General features: G+C 34.9%; 1 protein-coding gene and 4 non-coding genes across 5 annotated transcripts in view; 1 reads left to right on the top strand and 4 right to left on the bottom strand.

Annotated features, from left to right (window-relative positions):
• The window catches only part of LOC134669045 (collagen alpha-1(IX) chain-like), a 218,527-nt gene that overhangs the window by 67,762 nt on the left and 123,370 nt on the right, over nucleotides 1–27,395 (top strand). The gene's annotated exons all lie outside the window — the stretch shown is intronic.
• On the bottom strand, nucleotides 13,629–13,701 carry Trnan-guu (transfer RNA asparagine (anticodon GUU)). The gene has a single exon. It is a non-coding gene; the product is annotated as a tRNA-Asn (tRNA).
• Nucleotides 13,894–13,966, bottom strand: Trnan-guu (transfer RNA asparagine (anticodon GUU)). The gene has a single exon. It is a non-coding gene; the product is annotated as a tRNA-Asn (tRNA).
• Trnan-guu (transfer RNA asparagine (anticodon GUU)) lies at nucleotides 14,141–14,213 on the bottom strand. The gene has a single exon. It is a non-coding gene; the product is annotated as a tRNA-Asn (tRNA).
• On the bottom strand, nucleotides 14,369–14,441 carry Trnan-guu (transfer RNA asparagine (anticodon GUU)). The gene has a single exon. It is a non-coding gene; the product is annotated as a tRNA-Asn (tRNA).

Here is a 27,395-nt window from a genome sequence, read left to right as displayed (position 1 = left end):
TAGAGGGAAATGCTCGGAACACAATTTTTGACTCTGTAACTTGGTTTGGACAAGTTAGGAGGTGAACATATCAAAAGTCCCCGGCCGTAGCCCTTGAGCGGGGGGAAGAGAGGGGGCTTTGAATGTCCCATTTTCCGGTTTTTCGATTATATCTCGGAAACTATGCATCTTAGCGACATGGCCACTTATACAAAATGAAAGTTAATTTAATTTGTTACAAGTTTATTCAGTCAATTTTTTCGATATGTTGAATAGTTTTTGAGATATCCGCTCTTGAAAGTTTATTTAGCGCTCTTGAAAGTGCTAGGCCGTGTATGGTATCGTTTTCGTATAAATCTGGGTTGCTGAATCCATTTAAGGTATCACATTGAAACCATTCCACAAAATTAAAAAAATCTTTTTAGGGTTCCGTACCTCAAAAGCAAAAAACGGAATCTTTATAGGATCACTCGTGCGTCTGTATGTCTGTCTGTCTGAATACACAAAATAGTTCTTTACCTATAGATGACAGGAAAACCTATTAGAAATGTGCAGTCAAGCGCGAGTCGGACTTAATGTACGGAACCCTTAATACGCGAGTCCGACTCGCACTTGGTCGGTTTTTTTTAAACTCCTCTTGACGCTTAACCGCTGAACCGATTTCGTTGAAATTTGGTATAGAAATAGTTTGCGTCCCGGAACAGGACATAGGATAGATCTTATAACCAAAATCATCTTTTGAAGGTGTGAAAAGAGGCGTGGAAATTTGTACGGGAAATCAATAACCACTGAACCGATTTATATTAAATTTGGGATGGTCTACATCTTTGATTTAGTTAAAAATGATAAAAAAAAACATGACTTCAAACCTAAACTTAAACAGTATTAACTTCAAGAAGTCAATTCTGAATTCCTCCCTACACCTCATTTCACACCTTTGAAGGATGATTTTTGAGATAACTTATTATGTCCTGTCTCGGGACTCAAAATATATGTGTACTAAATTTAAATTAAAACTGTTCAGCAGTTTAAGCGTGAAGAGGAGTTTAAAAGAAAGTAAGTTTATATGTTTTTACTTTGGAATGGTGTCAATGTGATAACATAACTAAATTTGGTACTGCGAATTTATACGAAAACGATACCAAACATGGCCTCGTAGCTTTACTGTTGTAGAAGTCAAAATAAAATTGAGAGCCCTAAATTCTTATTACTTGACCAAACTTGTGTAGAAGGAAAAGGAAAAATAAAAGTCTTCGGCAGGAATACAAGACACAAATATTTTTTTTTTTTGCGTTACTATTTCAATCATCAAATAGAAACATACCTTGATTATATTATTCTAGTGAGATCCTCACAGATAAACAAAAACATTTACTTAAAAAATTACAAGGTCGAAATGTCACGGAACTTGTGAGAGTAATACGTGAAAAATAAAAACATTTATGACAAAAAAATCTGGACACAATTTAAGAAGCATCCTGTTGCGTCGAGGAGTCATCTGTATTTTTGCTTGTTTCATTACCTCCTCGCTTCTTTTTTTGTCCTTTGTATTCTGTAGCAATTTGTTAGATCTGAAAATAAACATAACTTGCGTCGTCACGGATGTCGATTTATAGGTTTTAGGGAGTGCAGAATTCGAAAACGATGATCATTTTATAATCCAAGATGGCCGCCACGTATTTTGTCATAAAAGTCGTCATGAATATCGTTTTATAGGTTTTAGGAAGTGCCGATTTCGAAAATGATGACCAGTTTGGAATCCAAGATGTGTGCCGTGCACTTTGTCATAAAAGTCGTCATGGATATCGTTTTATAGGTTTTAGGGAGTGCAGAATTCGAAAATGATGACCATTTTGGATTCCAAGATGTCTGCCGTGCACTTTGTCATATAAGCCGTCATAGATGTTGATTTATAGGTGTTAGGAAGAGCAGATTTCGAAAATGATGACCATGACCAACAAAACGACATCCATGTCGACTTTTAACATAGTGCATGGCCGCCATCTTGGATTCCAAAATAGTTATTATTTTCGAAATCTGCGCTCCCTAAAACCTATAAAACGACAGCCATGACGACTTTAATGACATACTGCATGGCCGCCATTTTGGAATCGAAAATGGTTATCGTTTTCGAAATCTGCGCCCCCCAAAACCTATAAAACGACACCCATGATGACTTTTATGACATAGTGCATGGCCACCATTTTGGAATCCAAAATGGTCATCATTTTCTAAATCTGCGCCCCCCAAAACCTATAAAACGACACCCATGACGACTTTCATGACATAGTGCATGGCCGCCATTCTGGATTCCAAAATGGTCATCATTTTCGAAAGCGGGGCCCCCTAAAACCTATAAAACGACATCCATGACGACTTTTATGACATAGTGCATGGCCGCCATTTTGGAATCGAAAATGGTTATCGTTTTCGAAATCTGCGCCCCCCAAAACCTATAAAACGACACCCATGACGACTTTCATGACATAGTGCATGGCCGCCATTCTGGATTCCAAAATGGTCATCATTTTCGAAAGCGGGGCCCCCTAAAACCTATAAAACGACATCCATGACGACTTTTGTAACATAGTGCATGGCCGCCATTTTGGAATCCAAAATGGTCATCGTTTTCGAAATCTGCGCCCCCTAAAACCTATAAAACGACACCCATGACGACTTTTATGACATAGTGCATGGCCACCATTTTGGAATCCAAAATGGTCATCATTTTCTAAATCTGCGCCCCCCAAAACCTATAAAACGACATCCATGACGACTTTTATGACATAGTGCATGGCCGCCATTTTGGAATCGAAAATGGTTATCGTTTTCGAAATCTGCGCCCCCCAAAACCTATAAAACGACACCCATGACGACTTTTATGACATAGTGCATGGCCGCCATTTTGGATTTCAAAATGGTCATCATTTTCTAAATCGGGGCCCCCTAAAACCCATAAAACGACATCCATGACGACTTTTATGACATAGTGCATGGCCGCCATTTCGGAATCGAAAATGGTTATCGTTTTCGAAATCTGCGCCCCCCAAAACCTATAAAACGACACCCATGACGACTTTTATGACATAGTGCATGGCCGCCATTCTGGATTCCAAAATGGTCATCATTTTCGAAAGCGGGGCCCCCTTAAACCTATAAAACGACATCCATGACGACTTTTATGACATAGTGCATGGCCGCCATCTTGGAATCCAAATTGGTCATCGTTTTCGAAATCTGCGCCCCTTAAAACCTATAAAACGACACCCATGATGACTTTTATGACATAGTGCATGGCCACCATTTTGGAATCCAAAATGGTCATCATTTTCTAAATCTGCGCCCCCCAAAACCTATAAAACGACACCCATGACGACTTTTATTACATAGTGCATGGCCGCCATTTTGGATTTCAAAATGGTCATCATTTTCTAAATCGGGGCCCCCTAAAACCTATAAAACGACACCCATGACGACTTTTATGACATAGTGCATGGCCGCCATCTTGGAATCCAAAATGGTCATCATTTTTGAAATCTGCGCCTCCTAAAACCTATAAAACGACACCCCTGACGACTTTTATGGTATAGTGCATGGCCGCCATTTTGGATTCCAAAATGGTCATCATTTTCAAAATTGGGGCCCCCTAAAATGTATAAAACGACATCCATGACGACTTTTATGACACAGTGCATGGCCGCCATTTTGGATTCCAAAATGGTCATCATTTTCGAAATCGGCACTCCCTAAAACCTATAAATCGACACCCATCTCGACTTTTATGACAAAGTGTTTGGCTACCATCTGCATGCAAGACATTTCTATTATTTTTACGTGCAAAAATGGCCCCCTGTCAACTTCCAACCGAGATTTAATCGATAATTTATTCGATTAATGTTCAGATTAATTCAATTTCAATCTATGTTAGGTCGACTAAACTAATCGTGATTAAAATTTGAGGATTAACTTTTTTTATTCCATTAATTAGTCGAATAAACAGTTAATCTATTAAGTCCCATCTCTGACCACGTCATTTTTACACTTTGAGAATATCTGAAAACAAATGAACACAAGGAGCCATTTTGCAAATCCAGTAACTTTGTTATTACTTTTGACAGCGCGTGTCATGTGTCTACACAGAGTCGACACAAAGTCGAAACATTTGCGACTACTTTGTGACTGCAATATTTCTCAGCCTTAAACCATATTTATACATCATAATTAACAAGTTTCGTAGTATGTAAAGCGATATTTCTGTTATTTAAGTATAGTATACGCATCGAAGTACTAAAAATGCATCAAATAATATATTTATGAACACAAGCACTGAGAAGTAAACAATTTCATTTCCGGCTAAACTAAAACAATGTGGTGGCGCGTTGATTATATTACACTTAGTTTATCAAATCACTCGAACAGTTTAATTCCTCATAATAATTTAAGTCCTATTGTAATATAAATGCAAACAATATATAATTACGTCTTGTAATCCGTTTTAGAGATGGCGTATTAATGTCACTTATTTTTATTTAACTATTTTTCCATCTGATAGTTTCCATTTGACAGGAACAAAATGAACGAATGAACGAATGATTTTGGCATAAAGTAGTCGCAAACCCGAAACAATGTGTGCACACGGCGACCACACTTTATGTCACTTTGTGTCATGTGTCGACCCTTCCCCATTTCTGGTAACTGTGTCGACACGGCGACGACTCTGCGACTGGAATTGTGACCGAAACAGACGGTGTCGACACAAGATGTGTCTACACCGCGTCGTAACGGCGACTGGAAATGGTTGTATGGGCAGTTGATATCTAAACTATAACGTATCTAGAATGGATCTATTTAGTACATGACTGTCGTCAAGTGAATATCTTGAAGTTCGAATACTGATAAGTAAGGGTAGAGTAGATGTTATTGAAACTGCAATAATAGATGGTAATTAATAACGGGTCACTCGCGTATTATTTCGTCGAATAAACGAGCGACATGTTGACCCGTTTTTGAGAATTTTCAATTGGAGCGCCGCCACGACTGCACCGTCTCTTCTAATCGACGATGATTCGATTCGAGTTAAAAAGAAAGTTTATTATTTCATTTTATTTTAAGAAAGTTTATTATGTTCGAGTCTCACGGAACTTTTATATTCATACATGCATTTATTATTGTAGTTAGGTTGAAACTATGGCTCTATGCAGCGTCATGGACGCATGTCTATCAAAACCAATCCAAGATTCAACATAATTGGCACTGCGTACTTATAGTTGCATGCAGTAAAATATGTTGGAAAGTATGAGTATTATGTTACTAGTGTAGTTTTAAATATGGCAGCATTCATTTTTTAGCTTCTGAAATTTTACTATTGTATGTATGTTAGTTTGTAAGGTATGTATCTATGGGCCTTAGTTGCCTGATAATAAATGATATTTGATTTGATTTGATTTGATTAAAATATTTAAAAATATATAATAGTTTAAGGACCTAGCATACACCTGCTGCGTGTGTGACCGAGGGATCCTCTCTCGTATAGGGCTTTACAGCCACAAACTTAACGCAAGTGCCGTAACCGGGATGCTGCTTAAAACATCTGACACAGATGAATAAAGCGTATTATTATTATTAAGGGCCTAAAGCGCCGGTTGTACCAACCACACTTGACGGACTGATAAACATCATTTAGCCCTTCAGCAGGGATCTATAAAACGTTCCGAACAAAAAAAATAGCCAATGTCCATCAACGGTGACATACAGCTTGGTGCAACCGACCCTTAGTTACATAAAACAATAATAGTGCATTCGCTTCCAACATTCCAAAACTCTATCCGAACTCTATTTTCAGACATAATTCTGGTAAGTCCATTCAGAAAGTTTGTAAACTTTCGGAATGTACCAAAGTAATAGACTAAGGCTTCTTCGGCGTCTATAATACGAACAAAAGGGCTATTGTTTTGGCCTCAGACCGTGTTTTACAGTTGCTTACCGGGCGTGTGCGAGTCGAGCGCTTGAGCGAACTTGTAATACAACTATGAACTTTAAATCCTTAAAGCAAAATACCTTCTTAATCGTCATGTTATGAGTTATTTACCATTTATTTAGTTATTTACTTATTTATCAGGCTCATTGTTTTTAATATTTAACTATGAACATGAACATAAAAAAATGCTCGGGTCGGGCACGGGTTTGTTTCTCACCAAACCGTTATTAAATAATAATAAAAATACTAAGTATTTTGGATCTTACATGACACATATGTAGAATATCTAAATCTTAAGATCAATATATTTTAGGTAAGTGTTACTTATTTATCTTAATATTCATACTTTCTTCTTTTAAACACTAATACATTAAATTGGTATTTTAAGTAAAATAAAGGCCTACGATGGAGCGAGTTCGCCACAGATTTGAGCTCGCCCAGACCTCGCCTCGCCTGAACACTGTTGATTTGAAGGTTGCCGGGTTATATGAGCACGAAAATATAGAATTACATAGTTCGTTGGAACGCCCGACTCAATTTTTTTCAATAAGCAATTATAATTACATGGGCTACAAGTTAATGACTATTAACATTACGAATTTCCTAATTGGCCTCTATCAGTTCGCTCTTTTGTATTGCTTTTAGTATACTAAGTGTTTGATTGTAGGTATTTTATTAATGATTTATTGTTATTGATATTGGAAAATATTGAAGATGCTTTTGTTGCACTGGTTAGGTTATTCTGAAATACAGTATTGAAAATAACTCATACATATATTGATGGTGGTATTGAACAGAAAAGGATTAGAAAGAAAAAGAAAACATCTTGATTTTCTCGCCTTAGTTATTTTTCACTCTTACTCTTGTACAGATAATTAAAAAAATTAAGAATCTAATATACTTCAAAATTTAAATAATAAAACTAGATCTGACTGATCAGTTTCTTTTCAATACGTCTTTTATTTGCATAAAAATGTCTAGATCTAGACATTAATTTCGTATTCGGCATATTATACTTCGCCTGCTTAATTTCGTATGTTACCTGTAGGTAACATGTAGGTACAGAGTATTCTTATTATGGTAAATTATTGAATTGATTATTCTGATTTCTATCTATGATGTCTATTATTTTTACCACTTTTTTTTTAAATCTTGATGTCGGCGTTTTTCATCCCCATTATTAGTGGCCACGAATTTATCTCTATGCAAATGAAATAATAATAAATAATACGTTAGATTGAATTGTTAGTTTTATTTTATAAAATTGTTGATGTTATTATTTTTGCTTTTATGTAAATTCAATTTTGACATGTAAAAGTGCCCTTGTGGCCTATTTGCTGAATAAATGTTGATGATGTTGATGAAAAACATGCAAGCATAAAGGGCGAGATTATAATAAATTAATTAATTACTAACCGCTCTTTATGGCAAGAGTTGCGGTTAAAATGTATCTTGAAATAGCATTTTATTAATATTCGTCAATTAGGGCGTACCATTAGCGATGCAATCTAATCGGGAGTTTTATTCCACTCGTCCGTATGTTGGTACACGACCTCGATTATCCAGTGTAGTGCGTTCTAGGACTCGTTTCTCAAAAGCTTGTAATACAAGTGGAAGTCCCTTTCTACTTAACAAATGCAGTCGAAAAGTGACATCCGATTGTATTACAAGTCACAAGCTTTTGAGGAACGGGCCCCAAACATTGTTGTATTTACGGGACTATAGTAAGTGACAATAGGAAACCAATAGAACTCTTTAAACTTGCGATTTGTATACATATTTAGTGGTATTAACGGGTCGGGCACTTGTCATTGTAGTCATCTCTATGTATTTTAGAAAAAGAGGCCTTTCGTGGCCGCAGCCGAATAAAATATGTAATAAAAAAAGTACTTCATTCCATGCATGTCTATGGTCAAATGGTCGTCGAGTACTTTTTTTTCATTTCACACATCACAGTTAAACTGGAAACCAGAGTGTTCGATTGTCCTGCTCCCAGCAAGCTGACGGAATAGCTTTAGACTGGCACGGCGCCACTCCCGCGCATGATTTATAGCGTTTTAAATGAACCAACTTAAATAAGGATAAAGCGAATGAACAGCAATGAAAGTAGTCGTAGATAAGTCCTTTATTTGTATTTTAATTGCATAAGTACCTACTGATATGATGGCATTATTTTTTTACCACATTTCAAAAATTTTACAAACCACAATAAAATTAGGAGATGCAATGAAATCGTACAAGTAGTCAGAAACCTGTAATTTCCTCTCGAAACTACCTACACCTACCATAAATGAGTTGAAAAAACAGTTATTACCAGCGTAATTTTAGTCCCAAAAACAAGCAATCAATATTGCGATCTTTTCAACCATACTAAAATACAACTACCTATTAACATATGCAAGACGACGGGTAATTTAAAATGAGATATTGCTGTTTAAAACGGGATAATTCCGAGAATACAGATAAAATAATATTATCATTTCCATCCTTATTTCAAATAACCAGTATAATTGTGACTTTGATGTCCATAATAACTATTCATATAGTAGGTTTCTAAAACAAGTGCATATTGCAACTGGAATCACGTGACGGCAAGACAGCTGTGCAAAGGAATCAGCGACAAATCAAATAAAATAAATGGCAAATGTCCGGTTGCGTGAAGGAAAACATATACGACATACGTGTACATAATTATTGCACTACTTGTATAATGAATACACAGGAAGCTATCAAAATAGGCCAGTACGTAAAAGATGAAATTCATGTGTAAATTGTTATTTCAAAAACCTAGTATTTGTCAGCTCAACCCACCGACACGTTTTCTTTGTGGCGCGACCCTTGGATAATTGTTTTTAATAAGTTATTTGAGTTCAGTTCTTAGACCGGCTATAGTGATCTTCATTCTTTGAACCGGTCCTGATAAGTCTCTAATTATAAAGAGGCAAATTTAATTATTTCTAACCACAAGCAACCCAGATCTTTTGATAATTGAAGCGATCTATTTTATACTTTATCAACTTTGTAATTGGTTTGTCAACCTTGTTTTGTGATTTCGCGGAAAATTCAAACGAAATTACAAAATTGTTAAGGTCACTGAAGTAGTACCTAAACTTAAATTAGAAGATGGATGGCGTAATTTGTAAAGTGCTTTTGAGTTTGTTCTATTTCTTTCCTGACTGTCAAGTAATGTTTTCATTTTATATAATAATGTGTGATGGTATTAGATAGAAATAATGTGATGACATGTAAAATACTTATATTTTATCAATAAGAGTTTGATTGATTGATTGATTACTTTTCGTTACCTGTATTTCACTTGAAAATCTTTTTAAATCATTAGTGTTTTTAGTAGTATTACTATACATATAAGTACCTACTTCCAATAATGACATAATTTATGTAGTTTTACCGACGACAGTCAGTGCGCGCTACGGGGCTCATGTTTCAGCATTCGAACCCTGACAAAAAAGCGTAATAATTATACTCTTTGAATTAGTTTAGTGTATCCAAGTCAGTGTGGGATACTGTAATTTGCAATTTAGTCTGATTTCATTTAAATAAGTCACCTTAAGAGTTTAGTAAGAATCAGCCGGCCTAGCCAAGGTTACAAACAACAACAAGGTGACAGTTGCGTTTCGATCGCTACGGAGCGTAAGCGATCGGCATCTTGGCTACGCGGCCAGCACTAACCTCCGTGGCCCATAATTAGTTGAACATCGCTATACCTACACCTTATAAAACAAAGTTCCCCGCCGCGTCTGTCTGTGTGTATGTACATATGTTCACCATAAACTACTGAACGGATTTTCATGCAGTTTTCACCTATGAATAAAGTAATTATTTATAAAGATTTAGGTGTATCAATTGTTACCCCATGTGAAGCCGGGGCGTGTCGCTACTTTTAATATAGTTAATTACCCACCTTCACAATCAATATGCCTAGATACTTGTGTAATAGCCAATAACTTCTATTTTACAACTCCAGCTCATTAAAATATACATTAATTACTTGTCTACTAAACACCTTTTAGTACTCTTGAGGACATTTAAGATTTTAAGATAGAATCACTTAATATTAATTACGCCATAAACATAGCTCGTTACATTAAAAATATGCAGTTATTTTGCAGTTTCGCAAAACATTCAATAATAATAACCTGGTTTTTATACACTTTTAATAGGATATTCGAACTTTAAGATACGTCATTTAATAGATCTATAAACTATATGGACTAGATAATGTATATCAGTGTCAAACGTGATGTCTCTTCAAACAAAACGTCACTTCATACTGACACGTCTAAATCATCTAATCCATATCGCGTACCTATATTAAATGACGTATGTTAAAGTTCGAATCGGGCAGCAAGACTATTTACCGGATACTGCTAAAATTTAATATTTAGAAAGACAATAAAATTAATAATTCATTGTATCAAATTTTGCATAAAATTAGATTTTTTTTTGTTGATACGGGCTACCTTTTAATAGATACATTTTAAAAATAACACTTACTAACCAGACATTACTCTTGCTGTCTTTAGATTCTGCTCGGCTAACAAGCTTGAAGCTATTTCTGGAGAACGAACTGTCATTTAAAGTTTGCGTGAAGTCTTGTGAGACCGTGTTTAATTAGTATGAATACTGAATTAAACTGATTAGTGTTCGGTAGTTTAGATTTCTTATTATTCATATTTCGATGTAAATATTTAAGCGTAAGGACTCGCAAAATTTATACATTTTATAGTGCTACTACATATCGCAGGCAGTTAAGACGTAGCGGCGTGATATTCTAATAACTTTCAATTTATACTTATTTAACACCATAATAACTTTTGGATAATTTTACGGTTTAGACTCAATTGTTTTTAGACACACGTGTATCACTGCACTTTTAGTGCTTGAGAAAGGAGAACTAGGCTCTCCGAAACAAGTCGCGCGAGTGAGTAAAAACAAGTGAGTCTAAACCGTAAAATTATTCAATGTTAGTATGTCACACAGCAGTTTAAATTCGATTATAACTTTTTACCAATTTCCTGAGTTAAACAGCAGACCTATAGTAGTGTAAGTATTTGTTGGCACAGCAATGACGCTGAACCTATTAAAAGTTTTACAACGACGCATACTGTAAGCACTAAAAAGCACCATGTCGAGTGTGAAAGCGTTTACGAGCTTCCACAATAAGCAAATCGCGTCATATGGTTATATTATTGGCATTTGCTTTGGTTTGAATTGTACTTTGGTTTGGTTTGAGTATATATGTACTCGTATATAAACATCACTATGTTATCTCTATGCATTTTTAAAGGTAAGTATATAGTTTATTTTCACATAGACAATCAGTATGAGGAATCCAATACATGTGTTTTTCTTGTCCCGGTGATAGTCTTACCCCACCTTACCTGTATTTTAGTAATTATAAATTATATATCGAAGTCACACTTTTGGCTACGTGTATAAAATAATATATCCTTCAGTTCACGTTTCTCTATAAACGTGCCACATTGAACTCTAAAATTTCAATGAAATCGTGCCAAGTAATAGGACACCGCGCGTCCACACCGACTGATTTATATCCGAGCTGGTGACACAAGACGTGGTTGATTCACACCGCTCTGCACAATTGACTTTTTCAACAGCAAACAAAGCAAAAAGCTCCGGAATCCTTTGAAAATCAACATTTATGAGATCGTAAGCGAAGGGGTTGGCCACAAATCTCTCTTGGAGTTCGCAATGTTGCCATTTCGCGCCGTCAAGAGGTGAGCCTTGCAAGCATCTTAGGGTAATCCGTTAAATTTATTTACGGACTTGAGATTTAAACAGTTTTAAGACGGTTTTATTTGAGATCTCAGTTTAACCAGCTTTGACTTGTTTTCAAAATAGTTTAAATTCTCTTGTCGTTGAAATAGGTTCAGTGCTAAACAGCACTGATTTATTTCATTTATTAAACTTTAAATTTTGGGCTTTTTGAATAGGTATACATACTACCTACAAATATCTTCCAAAAATTGGCAACAATTTAAAAATCTTACGTTTTAACATGTCAGACAGAAATTCAAGTTTTATTAATTCCGCCTGTTATATATTTGCACATATGTATATAGCTGTTGCGTAGGCATGCAAATCTCGCAGAAGTACTTGTTTCATGAATACATTATTATAGAACTGTACCTACTGGTAACCTTTTTTTTTTTCAAACTATCTTCCCTGGTCACTGTATTCACTTGAATCAACATTTTTAAATTTGTATTAAAATAATGCCTGTCTCACATTCTCAACTGACTGATTATTCTGACTCAGAGTCAGTCGAATAGAGAATTCAGTTTTGAAGGAAACCTATTTACATCGCAACGAGCTTGGCTTGTTATGCTCTTTGAAGTATAAATTTATGATTTCATGCTTGCTTCTTTAAGTGAACGTCAGGGCAACACAGAATAGTGCATGTCATATTTTCTATTTTTGAGGCACTGTGTGCAATAAAGTTATTAAAACTGTTTCAATTTATAAGGAACTTTTAGTACTGTGTGATTTTTTAGCAAAATGCACGTTTTGGGAGAATAAGTTTACTAGGCATAACAACGGGGAGGGGCTACATAATTTAAAAATGAAAAGTTTAAAACTATCTTTAGCATTTTAAAGTGGCTTTAATCTAAGATGTAAAAGGATTAAACCTGTATAAACTTTATTTTTTATTTTGTTTTGTGAATCAAAGCTTACAATTAAACAGAGAGGTCAGAAGATAAGAAGTAAGTACTTATGTACTATTTTGATAACACTTCACAATACTTCACAGTGATTAGTTCGTTCTAACAATAGTACGAGTGTGCTATCTTCCTCATCGTGTTGGGAAAGTCTTAATGAAGGTCAATTAGCGTACTTTAAATTAAAGCTCATTGGCTCCTGTTAATTTAGTAGCCTAATTAAGAGGTGTCGGTGGAAACGTACAGTTCCATCAAGCTGCGGAAGTTACAGTGGGAACTGCGGCGGGAAAGTTTTTAGACGTTTGATTTGCGAAATCTGTACAGACAAACGATAAATGCGTTACGGGAAAGTTACATACTCGGGAATTAGTGTACTGATGTGGCAGAATACTGTCTAATTTTAACCCGAACAATATTTGGCAGTAAAGTGTCATTCTATGGAACTTGAATACTGTCTTGAATACATTATTTAACAAAATCTACATTTATTTATTCATTTTATTTATTTAGAAATTTAATTCAGGCAACAAGGCCCATATTACAAATACCTTACAGACTAACATACATATGTATTTTATAAACTTAAAACTAAACACTATTGATGGCACTTTACAGTTTGATATGATTTTACTTGTCTTGTTGTACCTACAGCCTACAGTCAAGGAATTTGATTTATGCACCATTCCGTATCTAGACACAGACAAATAATAAGAAAGTTGCTAGAGAATTTAATTTCTGTCTTAATGTTTCGTATCTTGTCACAGTAGCAAAAACAATATAATTATATTATTTGTGTATTTTCTGTTTCGGAATTCTATTATCGCTGATATTAACATTTAACAGTAACGGTAAATGAATTTCGAGTATTCATTCATTAAAAATTGTATTACTTAGTGCTGTTGTCGTGTAGTGGTTGCCAGGTGGCAGGTGGTTTTAATTTTTATCAGCCAGACACTACAATACAAAACAATCGCCCCCGGGTGGGCTCGAACCACCAACCTTTCGGTTAACAGCCGAACGCGCTAACCATTGCGCCACGGAGACGTTGAACAATTGAGTAAAACCAGTTGTTCTGTAAGGCACATCAGTATTAAAACAAAATAAATATCATTTTATTCAACCAATACAGTGCACACCTCTTTCAAGTTAACCTTTTATAACTGATATGAAGTTTTTCTAACTTATCTACATTATCAATTCATATTAGGTCATTTTAGAAAAATACCATAAAATAATCGCCCCCGGGTGGGCTCGAACCACCAACCTTTCGGTTAACAGCCGAACGCGCTAACCATTGCGCCACGGAGGCGTTGAAAAATCGAGTAAAACTAGCTGTTCTGTAAGGCACATCAGTATTGAAACAAAATAAATATAATTTTATTCAACTTACACAGTACACACCTCTTTAAAGTTAACCTTTTATGACTGAGATGAAGATTATAGATTCATATTAGATCATTCTAGAAAAATACCATAAAACAATCGCCCCCGGGTGGGCTCGAACCACCAACCTTTCGGTTAACAGCCGAACGCGCTAACCATTGCGCCACGGAGGCGTTGAACAATTGAGTAAAACCAGCTGTTCTGTAAGGCACATCAATATTAAAACAAAATAAATATCATTTTATTCAACCTACACAGTACACACTTCTCCAAAGTTGATTTTTCTAACTTACACCATCATAATTCTAGAAATATAACATAAAACAATCGCCCCCGGGTGGGCTCGAACCACCAACCTTTCGGTTAACAGCCGAACGCGCTAACCATTGCGCCACGGAGGCGCCACGCTGCCGTACGAATTTCACTGGTGCTTCAAATTGCCCAAAATATTGGAGAGATAAAAGCGACACAAACGTTCTAATTTTAGCTCTCACTATCAAGAATTTTTAACTATAGCGGCTGTCGTTGACCTTTGGCAAGGGAACCGGTATATATTACTCTTATATTTATTTACATAGCATTTGTGTAGAATTAGTTATAGTAACAATCAATTGAATCGATAAAACCAATTCTGGATAGTAAATATTATGAATTTTATGCAAGTATCCTCAGTTATTCATTAATAAAATTGAGTCAGTTTTGTGTCGTTCCATGCAAAATGTAGGTAGGTATGTGCGTCACAAAACTGTGATTTTTTAATCAATGGTCATGTCATGGGGTTATTCTGAAAACCTTTCCATTTTTTTTTATCTCCGCTGACTTTATATGATCTTAACCTTCTTTAACCTTGTTACTATCAAATATTTATTTAAGTACACAGTAATATCAGTATCAATTAATATCACAAAATATATCTTATCAGAGTTTTGTGTTACAATGTATGACAGATAACGAGTTAAATATAAAATCCAGAAAAATACAAAGGTTATTATTTTAAATATTACATTGTACAGGTACCTCAAATGTAAAAGTAAGGGGCCCACTGATTAAAAACAGTCCGCCGGACGGTATCGGCCTGTCAGTTGTTCGGAACTGTCAAAATTTTTTTCTAACTGACAGGCCGATATCGTCCGGCGGACTGTTAATCAGTGGGCCCCTTAAAGAATGACTAACTCTCAAATCTCGTTTGGCTAATTTTCAGAAGCTAAAAAAATGCACGCAAATACAATCTTGGAAAACATCTCTTCCTCGCTTTCATATTTCCTTATGCAATACAATCCATAAAGAAAACATTACGAAACACTACATAACAGTATCAAGCGAACCTCTCCTCATTTCATATTCTGTGAAACAACACACATTTTACTACAAAATACGTCTCTCTGGAGGATTCTAGAACACGGTGCATTTTCTTTCAATGAAACCTAACGCACGCCGAAACCCAGGGGAACTAGGGGGTATTTTGTGAACTCTAGCGATAGGCAGATACTGAATACTACCGGTCTATATAGGTACTTATTGGGTCGCATAATAATTAATTGTCCTAATGTAATGTTATGCACAAAACTCATTTCGTATAATTGATGTGCCAAAGGGCCATATGTGTTGTAAAACGTTGTACAATAAACATGGGAAAAGGTAATTCGCACTAGTATCGTAATTTACTATTTAAGTCTCATGCGAACATTGCGAAGATTACGAAATATATTTACAGTCAAGTAAGATCTCTTGCAAGAAATAGTGTCAAAAGTCAATCATTAAGCATGTTCACAATGCTCACTATTAAGTATCAGTGCCTCAGTCGTTGCTACATTAAGCTGATTAGACGTACCCTTTTGGCCTTTGTTGTCATACTTACCTTTATTATGTAGTTGAAAACACCGCAGCGAATATCTAAATACATATTAATTATAGTTTTAAAGATAACATTATCGATATATTATTTCGTGTGGCAATTATTAGGCACTCCTAAAAATTGTTGGCAAAGTAATGTTTTCGCTCCTTTCTTCCTCAATACTTTAGTAATTTACTTATGTGTGTATATTGTATCAATTTAATTTTCCTTTGCTCTACTGATAGGAAGTAACGACAAGGCTAGGGACAGAGATGAAGCCTTCATATTTAGCAACAACTTTTATTAAAGGTACTCATCAGAAAATTAGACGGCAAAAGAGAATTTCGTTCCTACGCACATAATAGCACAAAAAAAAGAAACAAATTTCTTTGTGCGAGTGAATTTCGATGCATTTTGGAAAAAAAATTCAAATGCTCTGACGAGTAGGTTGATTGAAATAGTAACAACAATAGAATACTCCTTACCATATTTGCTACAAAGGAAATTTGATTTAGAGCGTTTCTATAACAAGCCCGAGTGCTTCTCTTTGTATCGTTAAATTTTCTGTGACGACTTCACATCGCGCATGCGTGTGTATAAGAAAATTGAACGTTATTTAGACTGAATAAGGTTTTTTATCATAATCTACGCTTCAAGCAGATACGAGTTTGCTGAACTAACCGTTATTGTATAGTGGAAATAGGTTATGAAAAAAATGTTCACTAAAAGTCGTCTCAATTTGAATTGCTTGTTATCAAACGCATGGGTTGTTTGAAGTTGTTTCGATTTCATGAGCAACTTAGGTAACGCACGGTCTAACGTATTAATTTATGAGTTTTATGACCCATTTCGTACCTTGTCAATGTGACAATTAATATGAAAGTACCTAGAGACTACTACTTTGTCACTTTGAGAAGGTACAATATTAAAACTTTCAACTGTGCCTACAGTAATTCAGGGGAATATTAATTTTTTTTTTATATATATCATTTAATTTAAAATAAAGGGGACCACCTATGGGCTCTATATAAATGAATATGAAGATGATAGTAGGTTTAATTTTATAAAATAATAGAGTACCTAACCGTGTAACCGTCTAGGACAGTACCCAAACTGGAATTCGATCTAAATGCTGAGTTTTTATTAACAAGGTTCCGAATATTTTCTGTCTCCATTTTCAGTACTATATTAACCGATTATTAGAGTAGATCCTGTATTCAAATAAGTACATTTTGCGTCATTTCCTTCAAGGGACTTTTTTATTTTACAAAATCTTCCTAAAATTATATATTACCAGACATAAAAAAATCATGCTTTACTCATGTCGTTTGTAGTTGTATAAAATATACCCTAGGATGTTTCAGAAGATGTAAGCAGCAAGATCCCAGCGGAATATTATATGCTAGAATTATGTAGTATTAAAGAAATTTCTATATTCAAATTCAAACAAAAGAAGGAGAAGTACAGGGGTCTCGGCCCCGAGTATATTTTTATGCCATTTGGGGTTGAGACCCTTGGCCCGTGGGGTCCTAATGCTGTAAAACTTTTTAAGGAGCTTTCGTAAAGGATTATAGACTTCACTGGTGACCGAAGAGCTGGCAGCTTTCTCGCTCAACGTATTAGCTTAGCAATACAGCGGGGAAATGCTGCCAGCGTCCTCGGCACCATGCCAAAGGGGCCCAATTACTTAGATATATTTTAATTTTATCTTATTTTATTTAGTATTAGTTTTTAGTTTTAATTTAGTTTTATTTTATAGATAATTTAGTTTATTTTCATTTTTAATATTTGTATCTACCTTATCAATAAACATTTTCTTCAACAAAAGCAATCTAGCAGTAAATCTTGATTACATAGCGCTTATTCATAAACCTAAATGCGTTCACCAATTAGCTCACAGCTGCTGTTAATTTGTCTGAAATTCGCATGCACTGCGGAGTGCAGCTTAAGGGGAATGTATTACAAAATTTGCATATAAGACTCATTCGACATTATTAAATACTACACTTGTACTGAGTTAAATTTTATAAATGATTAGAAATAAAAACAGATTGAAATTTTAAGGAATATATATTTTTTTTACTTTAAACAATGTCTAAATTTGGTTAACTGCTTATAAGCCTTAATTAGCTCTTGGTCGTTTGTCTTAATCTGTATTTTGACTTCTATGTATTTGTGAGGTAGATATAAAACATTATTAAACTAATTAATCCATGATTCATACTAATCGTCAAATATTCTATTTGGATTTAAAATATTTTTATTGCAAATATATTTGAGGAGCTTATATTTAAAACGTGATTTGTCACAGTAATGTCAAACTGAGATAAATGGAAAAAAACTATTATTTCGTATTACATTGATACAATTGAAACTTTGCGCTGTTAGTTAAAAAGAATATTGTAGACTAATATTATTTTAAAATTATTCGGAATAAGTACCCATACAAATTAACTTAGATTTTTGAGATTTAAAAATTGACAAATCGTGTTTTGCTTGGACATTTTGGATTAAACCTTTTATGCACGAACGTTATAATTAGGGACAAATCATATTTTGTTCCTCATTTATTAATTGCCTTGTTATAGCAATCAGTAAAAGAGTCAATAATATTATTTCTGATGTCACCCTGTAAAAATTAGGTCCAATATTTTTACAATTTTAACCTTAGTTGTAGGAAGATTAATAATGTCATACTGCTACTACCACATGAAATGTAGTTACAACTTAATTATTAATATTACTTTAATTATTAATTATATTACCTGGTCTGAAATAAAGAATATTCATTCATACATTTTTGGAATATAGTAAAGCGGTAGTAAATTGTTTTTTTTTATGACTCCAGCACATAATACTAAATGATATGAGCAAATTAAAAACTAATGTCGTTATTCATAAACGCGTTACTGTCCTAAATTAGCTAATAATCGTTTGTCTTTATCTATCGTTTTGACTTATGCATTTGTAAGAAAGGGATAAAACATACTAAGTCAGGCCCGTAAAGGTTTATGAATAAGGTGGTAAGTTAATTACGTGTGAAACATGATATGGGCCTTAAAACGCTGTGAAGCGTCTATTAATTAACTTTTAAATGAACAGAGAAAATTACAAATTTATCTTATTAATAACCAGCTATGGCACGATGAACCCGCCTGACATTTTGCATACGCAATTCACTTTCAACGTATCTGATATTTCATGCAAAAATGTCAATTAAAGTCGATAATTTAGCCTATCAAAAATAATTTTCTTGTTTTACTTATTCCGTAATTAATGTTCTACTTCATTATCATCATCGTCTCAGCCATAAGACGTCCACTGCTGAACATAGGCCTCCCTCTTGGACCTCCATTCGTACCGGTTGGAAGCGACCCGCATCCAGCGTCTTCCAGCGGTCTTAACAAGGGCGTCTGTCCATCTTGTGGGTGGACGTCCTACGCTGCGCTTGCTAGTCCGTGGTCATGTTCTACTTGTAGAATTAAAAACATTTATAAGGACAAATTAATTCTTAATTAAGCCATAATTATGAAAAAAATTCGGAATTTAAAACTTTCGCTTAACTTTCGCGGTTTATACAAATATTTAATTACTTACACAAACGGGTCCAACGCGATATAATTTCATTGTTTTTACCTCAATTCCGAAGTGGACTGAGTTGCACTAGCTGTGGTTGCGGAAAGACTTTCAATTAGGATGTTATTATGTTAATTCAACGGATGATAATAATATTAAAATCGGTTGCACGATCATCCATACAAAATTGGCTTTTAAAAGCCACCTCTCTTTGGTGACACTGACGATCATGATGCCAAAGACATATGTAACTTCGTATAATCATCTATCATTCTCGGATAGATGGTGCACACACCTTTAGCCTGTTCTCGGCTACATGGCGTGACGACACCGTTTCATATTTAACAATTTTAACACATAGATATCAGTGAATGAACATGGGTACCAAAATGATATAAAAATAATAAAATAATTAACTATATATTATATATTAATTTTTTTGATAATTTTATACGTGTTTATTTTGAGTTATAGTCGTGTGTCGATAGATGGCAGTAAATTTACAGTGACTACAACATTTACTATGACAGGACCCCTCTATACTATCTATTCTTTTTGATGATGCTGATGAGATGATGAATGATGAAGACTGTATAAAGAAACTCAACAAAACAATCTGAGTTTGAGCTCTAACTATACGAACACATCCCTTTAACGGCCACAGCTAAGCATCTTTGCTCGTTTTGCCAATCAACAACTGAACATTGTTCTTGACTGGATATTTTTCACTGCGCCAATTTGTTTAGTCGCCACAATGACGTCTTTCATTTCTTTTATCCGACTCAAAGACCTTTATCCCGATTGCTGTTTGAAAGCAAAGCTGTGTCAGAGAAAAAATATGCTTAGACTTCTTTATGATTGCTGCTTTGTGACGGTATTTTTATTTTTTTGGAATTAAGATCATAACAATTTAATAAAATGACGCACAGTGAAGATTTTACCTTATCGTTTCAAATATCGTCTTCAATTGTAATGAGTTGATGATGCACGAGATGGACAGATTTTTATATTCCAATAATTTAAAACGTTTAAAGTTAAGGTGAGAGTCCATTTCCAACGACAGCTGCACTAACTGTTCATTTTACTATGGAAATTGACAATGACAGCGACGCGTTCAGTACTGGTAGTGCAGCTGCGGTTAGAAATGGAATGTTACCATTACGGTATTTTTGAGGCTAGAATGCCATTTGTTAGTGAAACATTTAATTAAAAGCATGGCGGGTAACTTGACAACAACGCATGGTATGACGAAAATTTCCTGCGGTGAAATTTTTAATACAATTAATTAGGTACCTACTTCATAAAAATATACATAGGACAACTTTATAACTACTGTGGATTGAATGGCAGTGTCGATATATGAGTATAATAATATTTGACTTTGAAGTTCAAAGTCAAATCCATAAATGTACCTATATTACATTTCCGCCTCCATACCTTCCCAAAGGGCCAACCTCCAACAATCGCATTGTTAATTTAATTCAAAAATTGGGGTCATTAGGTGACAATAAAATTAAATTCTCTGTTTGTTTTTCAAACGCACTGTCACGTATGTGGCTTAATAAGCGAGCCTCGTTAGAATTTATGGCTCCTACGAACGACCCGAAAATTAGGCACAATTTCGTTCACCTGACCCAATGTTTACAAAGACAACAGGCCTGAATTAAACCAATTTTGATGGATCCCCGAGGCCCTACTCACATATTTGTGACAAGTGTATTTCAATGAACGTCCAGGGGTCGTCTTTAATTGGTTCATGTTATAATAGGACGTCACGGGCATAATAATACGTCTGGTGTTCTGTACATGACAAAGGTACAATTAGTTAACGTTTGGCGTTGTTACCGTTAGACAAAGTAGGTATACCGGGTGTGGCCTGTAACACGAGCAAATAATTAAAACATAGATTGTACTCCTCAAACGGTGACACTTTTTGTTCTACAACTTTTAAAAATTATGAAGTAAAAGTGTAAGTGTAAGTGTGTAAGTGTAAGAAAAATAGGAAGTCTATCCTATTTTTCATACAAAATAAATATTAACTTCAATGGACGCCATCGCCACGCCATATCATTGTGATTGTCGTTGCTTGTCACGCCTTATAAATAACAAAATTCGCAATACATTGCGTCTTAGAATAAACTTTAAAGTGCATTAAAAATCAAACCACAAGTTATTTTTAAAAGTCGCTGAACAAATGTTAGTTAGTATGAGGAGTACAGCCTACAGTTTAATTTATTGCTCATATTACAGGCCACACCCGGTATAACACGCTGTTTGGGTGATTGTGGGTCCAATCATCAGAAAAAGGTTCACTAAAAGCGTAGGAACAAACATCAAAAGGTACCACTTCCATTTATATGTTAATTCTAAAAACGTCCATGGGAGTGTTAGATCAAAAGACAACATATCCAGTTGCATTTATTTAACGAATACTTTATAAGTAGCACTCGTATCAGCGGGATAACTTTTTTTTAGTAAAGTAAACTCGAGCTTTGAGATAAAGGACAAAATTGATGTTACGTGGGTGTCAAGTTTCACGATTTCACTCAGTTCTAAGAAACACGAACTAAGTAGATATATTATGTTTTCGCTATAGGATTTCATTTACGATTATTTATTTCAAAGTAAACCTTAAGTACCTTCCTGTACTTTAATTTGACGGAAGTTTTCAATTTAATGGAATTATTTCTATAACCTAACTTTATATTTATTATTTCCTTTTGTATATATAATTATTTCGTAAATTATTTCAATTTCAATTTATACACACAAATAATTTACCTACACAAGGCTAAATAAGGCGCGTTAAAATATGAATAAAGACATAAAATGACCTTAATAAAGATTTAAACGAACTAAACCATGGAACGGTTTTTAATTATGCACAGGGGTCCTTAAATCTCAAGGACGTCATAAAAATATTTAGTAGTCCAAAGTTGCGGGGTTTATAAGTACCTACGGGTATCTTTTGATATAATTTAAGTAGACACTTTCCTGAATTTTGCTCGATCCCCGGAGGGAGCGGAAGAAATGTGGAGATTTTTGAAATGGAATCCGCCTTTGTACTCAAAGAGTTCTCGACGATGTAGGGCCTCTTAATAACTTTGAATATTAATTTGCACGTGGTTTACCCTGTTTACTTGAAGCAGCTAAAGTTAAAGAGCAACAATTGTGCAAAACTCGACGATATTCTTTAGAATTCTTCAGGATTTTTATTATGCCAATGAATTTTAGATTGGCGTTTATGAAATTGAATTTATAAATGAAGTTCTAATTTTAAATTAATAAGCATAATAAGATGTGATGTATTCTAATAAGTAACTGCGTACCTACAATGCATACGATCGTTAAATTTTACTTAATACTTACTTAGGTACTTAAGATACTCCTCTGGCGCAGCGACCGAAAGTGTGTCTTGACCTCCAACACGACTGCTCGCCACTGATCTCGATCCTGTGCAGATTCTCGCCAGTCTTCAACCTTAATTTTTATTACACCTAAATGAGATAAAAAAGGCTCATAACACCATCCTGATTATCTTTATAACTTAACCTATATAGTTCCCAATCCCCATGCATGTTATTTTTCAAGCCTTGACATGATAGCTTTTGATGGGCGTAACATACAAATATTCATATCATAGCCCTGGATGTGTACCTATATGAAAGTTTTGTTCTAGGAACGATCAATTCATGTTCCTACTCGCTCTTTTAGTGATCGCTAGAAACAATAACGGTTATTGCAATCGATGATTGATTCCTAGTAATCCTAGTAATAAATATTTATTATGTTATTGCATAAGAAATGGTCCTTTGTTATACGGAATAATATTTATTCCTGTTATATGACTTGATACTGATTGACGACTTGTATGTGTATGTTACATGTCGTCTGCGTATGGCAACCTCCGGAGATTAATTCTCGTCTTTTAGCCCTCTGTTTACATCTATTGGAAGAACATACGCAATGCGACGTTATAATTGTTCGAATTCATTTGTGGCACCATAATCCATTCTAAGCTCGGAATAACCACAAGGCTGTCTACTATCTGCTAACTATCAGAGGATCCTTATGTATTTCGGACACGTCGCTCGTAGAGATCCGGATAGATAGAAAAGCTGATGGTAGTTGGTAAGGTCGAAGGGGAACGAGGACGCGGTCGATCGCCCACCCGGTGGTCAGACTTGATAAAAACCATCACCGGCTTGCCAATAACTGAAACTAGTTCTTAAGATCGCCGAGGACAGGAACACTTGGAAAAGCAAGGTACATCGCGCAGGAAACTCTTCAAACTAGACACGACCTTCAGCAGACGCCGACTAAAAAGAAGAAAATTCATACTAAATTTACGGTTCTGTTCATTTCTGTTCCCCAGAAATGTGAAACTGTGACAAGGACAAACAATAATATAGCGCTTTCGCTGTTACTCGTACGTCCTACTGAAATACACAAAAGACTATCCCATTAAGTCGTTTCCCCCCACCCCTCATGCCTGATCCAGTTATATTAGATTCCAGAGCGGCTACCGCGAAAACCGAAATTCGTAAATTGCGGGGATCTTTCTCTTTTACTCCAACGAGGGAGTAATTAGTGACAGAGAAAAATCCCCGCAATTTGCGAATTTCGATTTTCGCGGTTATAGCCCTGGTTTGCCCTTTTCAATCTGCTAACAATACCAAAGGGTTTGCAAATGCATCCCAATCAGTTCCCACTAACACGAACGTGGTCTGAACAGAAATAAAGCAGCTCATTTGCGACCTGCTTCGTTGGTAATCACTTACCGCTAACGAGCTGCTAACAACTAGGTACAGATTATGCTTGCATTTTAGCAGCTGACATGCTTTGATCAGAAATAGTCTTTATTCTTAAGGTGTTACGAGCTATAGATATTTTGCCGGAATTTAACATGGTAGTTATAGAGTCCCTTGCGTAGACTCTACATTATTGAGCATTATGACGTTTATGACTTTGTGGGTACTACACGTAGGCGGTCTTAACGACTTAGCTCAAATGTTGACCAGACACTTTACTATTTGGAATGACATTACTAATAGTGATATTCATAGTTCGGTTATAACAATCCATAACCTCCCCACATACTCGTCAATATTCTACATCATCAGGAGCCACGGGTATTTTAAGTTATTATTTTCTTAACCTTTGGTTTGGCTTAGTTATGTTGTATGTAGAGGGCGAGTAGAGTGTAGTATTTACTTACGCCTAAAAAAAGGTATTTTATTAACGATCCTAATACTACTGCCTAATACTTCCTTAGGTAACCATATACTCGTACATACCAGAGCTCTATCTAATAAGAACCAATAAAATGGAGATGTCCAAAATTAAGAGAGAGATGTAGTTAATCAAATTGCATTCAAACATTTTAAAAGATTTTTACCTAGAACCCGAAGTCGTAATTTTTTAGTTTTCGTTCTTTAGAACTTTATACTTACATAGGTATGTTTTTCTGTGTGAAATGAGCAGTTGTCTCACATATGGGTCAGTATGAGAGGATCAACGCTTAATGAATGTGAGTCATCTAACTTGCACCATCTAGTTGGTCTTCACTGAAGTGATCTGTGTGACCTTTGAAGTACCTGAAAACACAACGCCTGTTAGGGCTACTTTGAATAAGTCGTGTTCTTCAATTGTTTTATCTTAAAATGTATGAAGACCTACCGCGGCGGCGGGTACAATTGTGAATTGTTTGAAACAAACAATTTTTTGAAACTTTTTAAGCTACCATTATTGAAGTGAAAACTTCTTTAGCGGCGCTGTGCACTTTTTGTGATGGGGAAAAAAATTTGAACTCGCGACAGGTCACGTGACCGACAGATTCGACTGATTGAAAATTCGTAAGACACGTGACCTGAAACTGTTACAATGTCATTGAGTTTTCACTTCTGCCAGCACTTCCGGAGTGCAACCCGTTGTTTTTTTTTATGGTAAGAATTTACCCAACCGACATTGACATAGCTTTGATTGTTCATTTATTATTTTTTTCTACGTATTTTATTAAATAACCACAAATTACCGGTTACCATATCACAAGCTGGAAATACTGCTAAAGGCTTTTAAATTATGAATTAGCCGTACATTTAGTGTTCAATAACAATTAACTAGAATTTTAATTATGGCCGTTAAAATTATTCTATAATAATTTGTTCTCTTTGATTTGGAAAAGGCCGCTGTACTGCTATATTCATCGCTCAATAACCACAAGCGAGTATTAGCCACAATAACCAGTATAAATTTAATCATCGATCATTAAGAGTTAATACGGACCACAAGCTCATATTTATACTGGTGTTTTGAGGCTAATACTCGCTTGTAATTGGTTAGCGATAAGACTAACTAGTGTTGTTTTCAAACAAATCGGTGATGTTTGTAAATATGGGCCCTCAAATAGCGTCTATCCCGCAAAATGTTTTGCCAATTCAATCCACTGTTATTGTTTTGAATCCGAATCAATGGAAATAATGAGCCGCTATTTGAATAAGGTTTTATTGTGGCTATTTTATTCGACAATAATTGTAAATTGTAGTACCTGTGATACATTTTATTGTTCATTTATTTAAGCAAACAAGATACAATTTGTGAAAATTTTAGGTGCTGTAGGTTCAGTTCAGCCAGCAGTGTTTTTGAATAAGTTTATTTAAAATTATTTACTAATTTTGAGACTTTGAATAAGATTTAATATAATATGACACAACCTGACAGATAGCCAAGTTAAGTATGTTCATTTCTAATACCTTTAAATGAGCAATTCTTGTTTAAGTATTTATTTATTTATATCTATATATATTTCGGGGATCTCGGAAACGGTTCTAACGATTTCGATGAGATTTGCTATATGGGGGCTTTCGGGAGCGATAAATCGATCTAGCTAACAGCCGTATTCGAACAATGAGATACGTCAAATACTAGATATTGAAAAGATATGGAATAGATATGTCAGTGTCAAACAAGTGTCAAAAGTGACGTTTTTGTTTGAAGAAATGTCAATTTTGACACTTGTTTGACAAACATCAAACATCAAACATCAACATTTATTCAGCAAATAGGCCACAAGGGCACTTTTACACGTCAACATTGAATTTACATAAAAGCAAAAATAATAACATCAACAATTTTATAAAATAAAACTAACAATTCAATCTAACGTATTACAATTACTAAGAGATGTATATGGTCTCTTAATGTCGAATTACATACAAAATACAGATAAAAAAACACACACAAAAAAAATCTATAATATTTAGAGGTGTAAATGTCTCTAGGTGTCAGAACTATAAGATTATATAGTTTATCAAGTTATCCTTAGAGATGTATAAGGTCTCCAAGAGTCAATATCCTGTATAATTAATACATTCATTAAAAGAAAAGAAACATACGAGAACAGAATGAGGCGTCTCACTGTAATTAATTAATAAAAGTTACTAAGTATAATAGCTCGTGTTAGCTTAACAGACCAGTCTCCACAAACAGCACCCGTTCACGAGTATGACGCGTATCTCAGCCATCGCCTCCCTCAACCTTCATTCGGGAAAGTGGCGACCCGATCAACAACGCCACCGTAAGCAAAGACTTTTAAGCGAGCATGACATGTTCAAGCTACCGGCCTATATTAATATTAAAATAGTAATAACATGTAGCTGTAAGACACGGCATTTTGTGCTCATATGTTACATTAAAAGACAGTAATATAGCTTCACATAATTACTAGCCTAAGTTGACTTAGAGATGTAAAGGTCTCTAAGTGTCAGAAACATTAAAAATATAGGTAAGTATGTATAATCAAAAATAAAAATCAAATAAATAAATATGTACTTAGAGATGTATAAGGTCTCCAAGTGTCCAAAACTAAAATTAAATTAAACAATATAATCTGAAGGTTGTCTGGAAGAGATCGCTTTATAGCGATAAGTCCGCCTGTTGTTACCTA

This window comes from Cydia fagiglandana, chromosome 11 (assembly GCF_963556715.1).
Source record: "Cydia fagiglandana chromosome 11, ilCydFagi1.1, whole genome shotgun sequence".
In the NCBI taxonomy this organism is placed as follows: Eukaryota; Metazoa; Arthropoda; class Insecta; order Lepidoptera; family Tortricidae; genus Cydia; species Cydia fagiglandana.
Note: the sequence above shows the minus strand (reverse complement) of the source record. Positions and strands in the feature narration are given on the sequence as shown.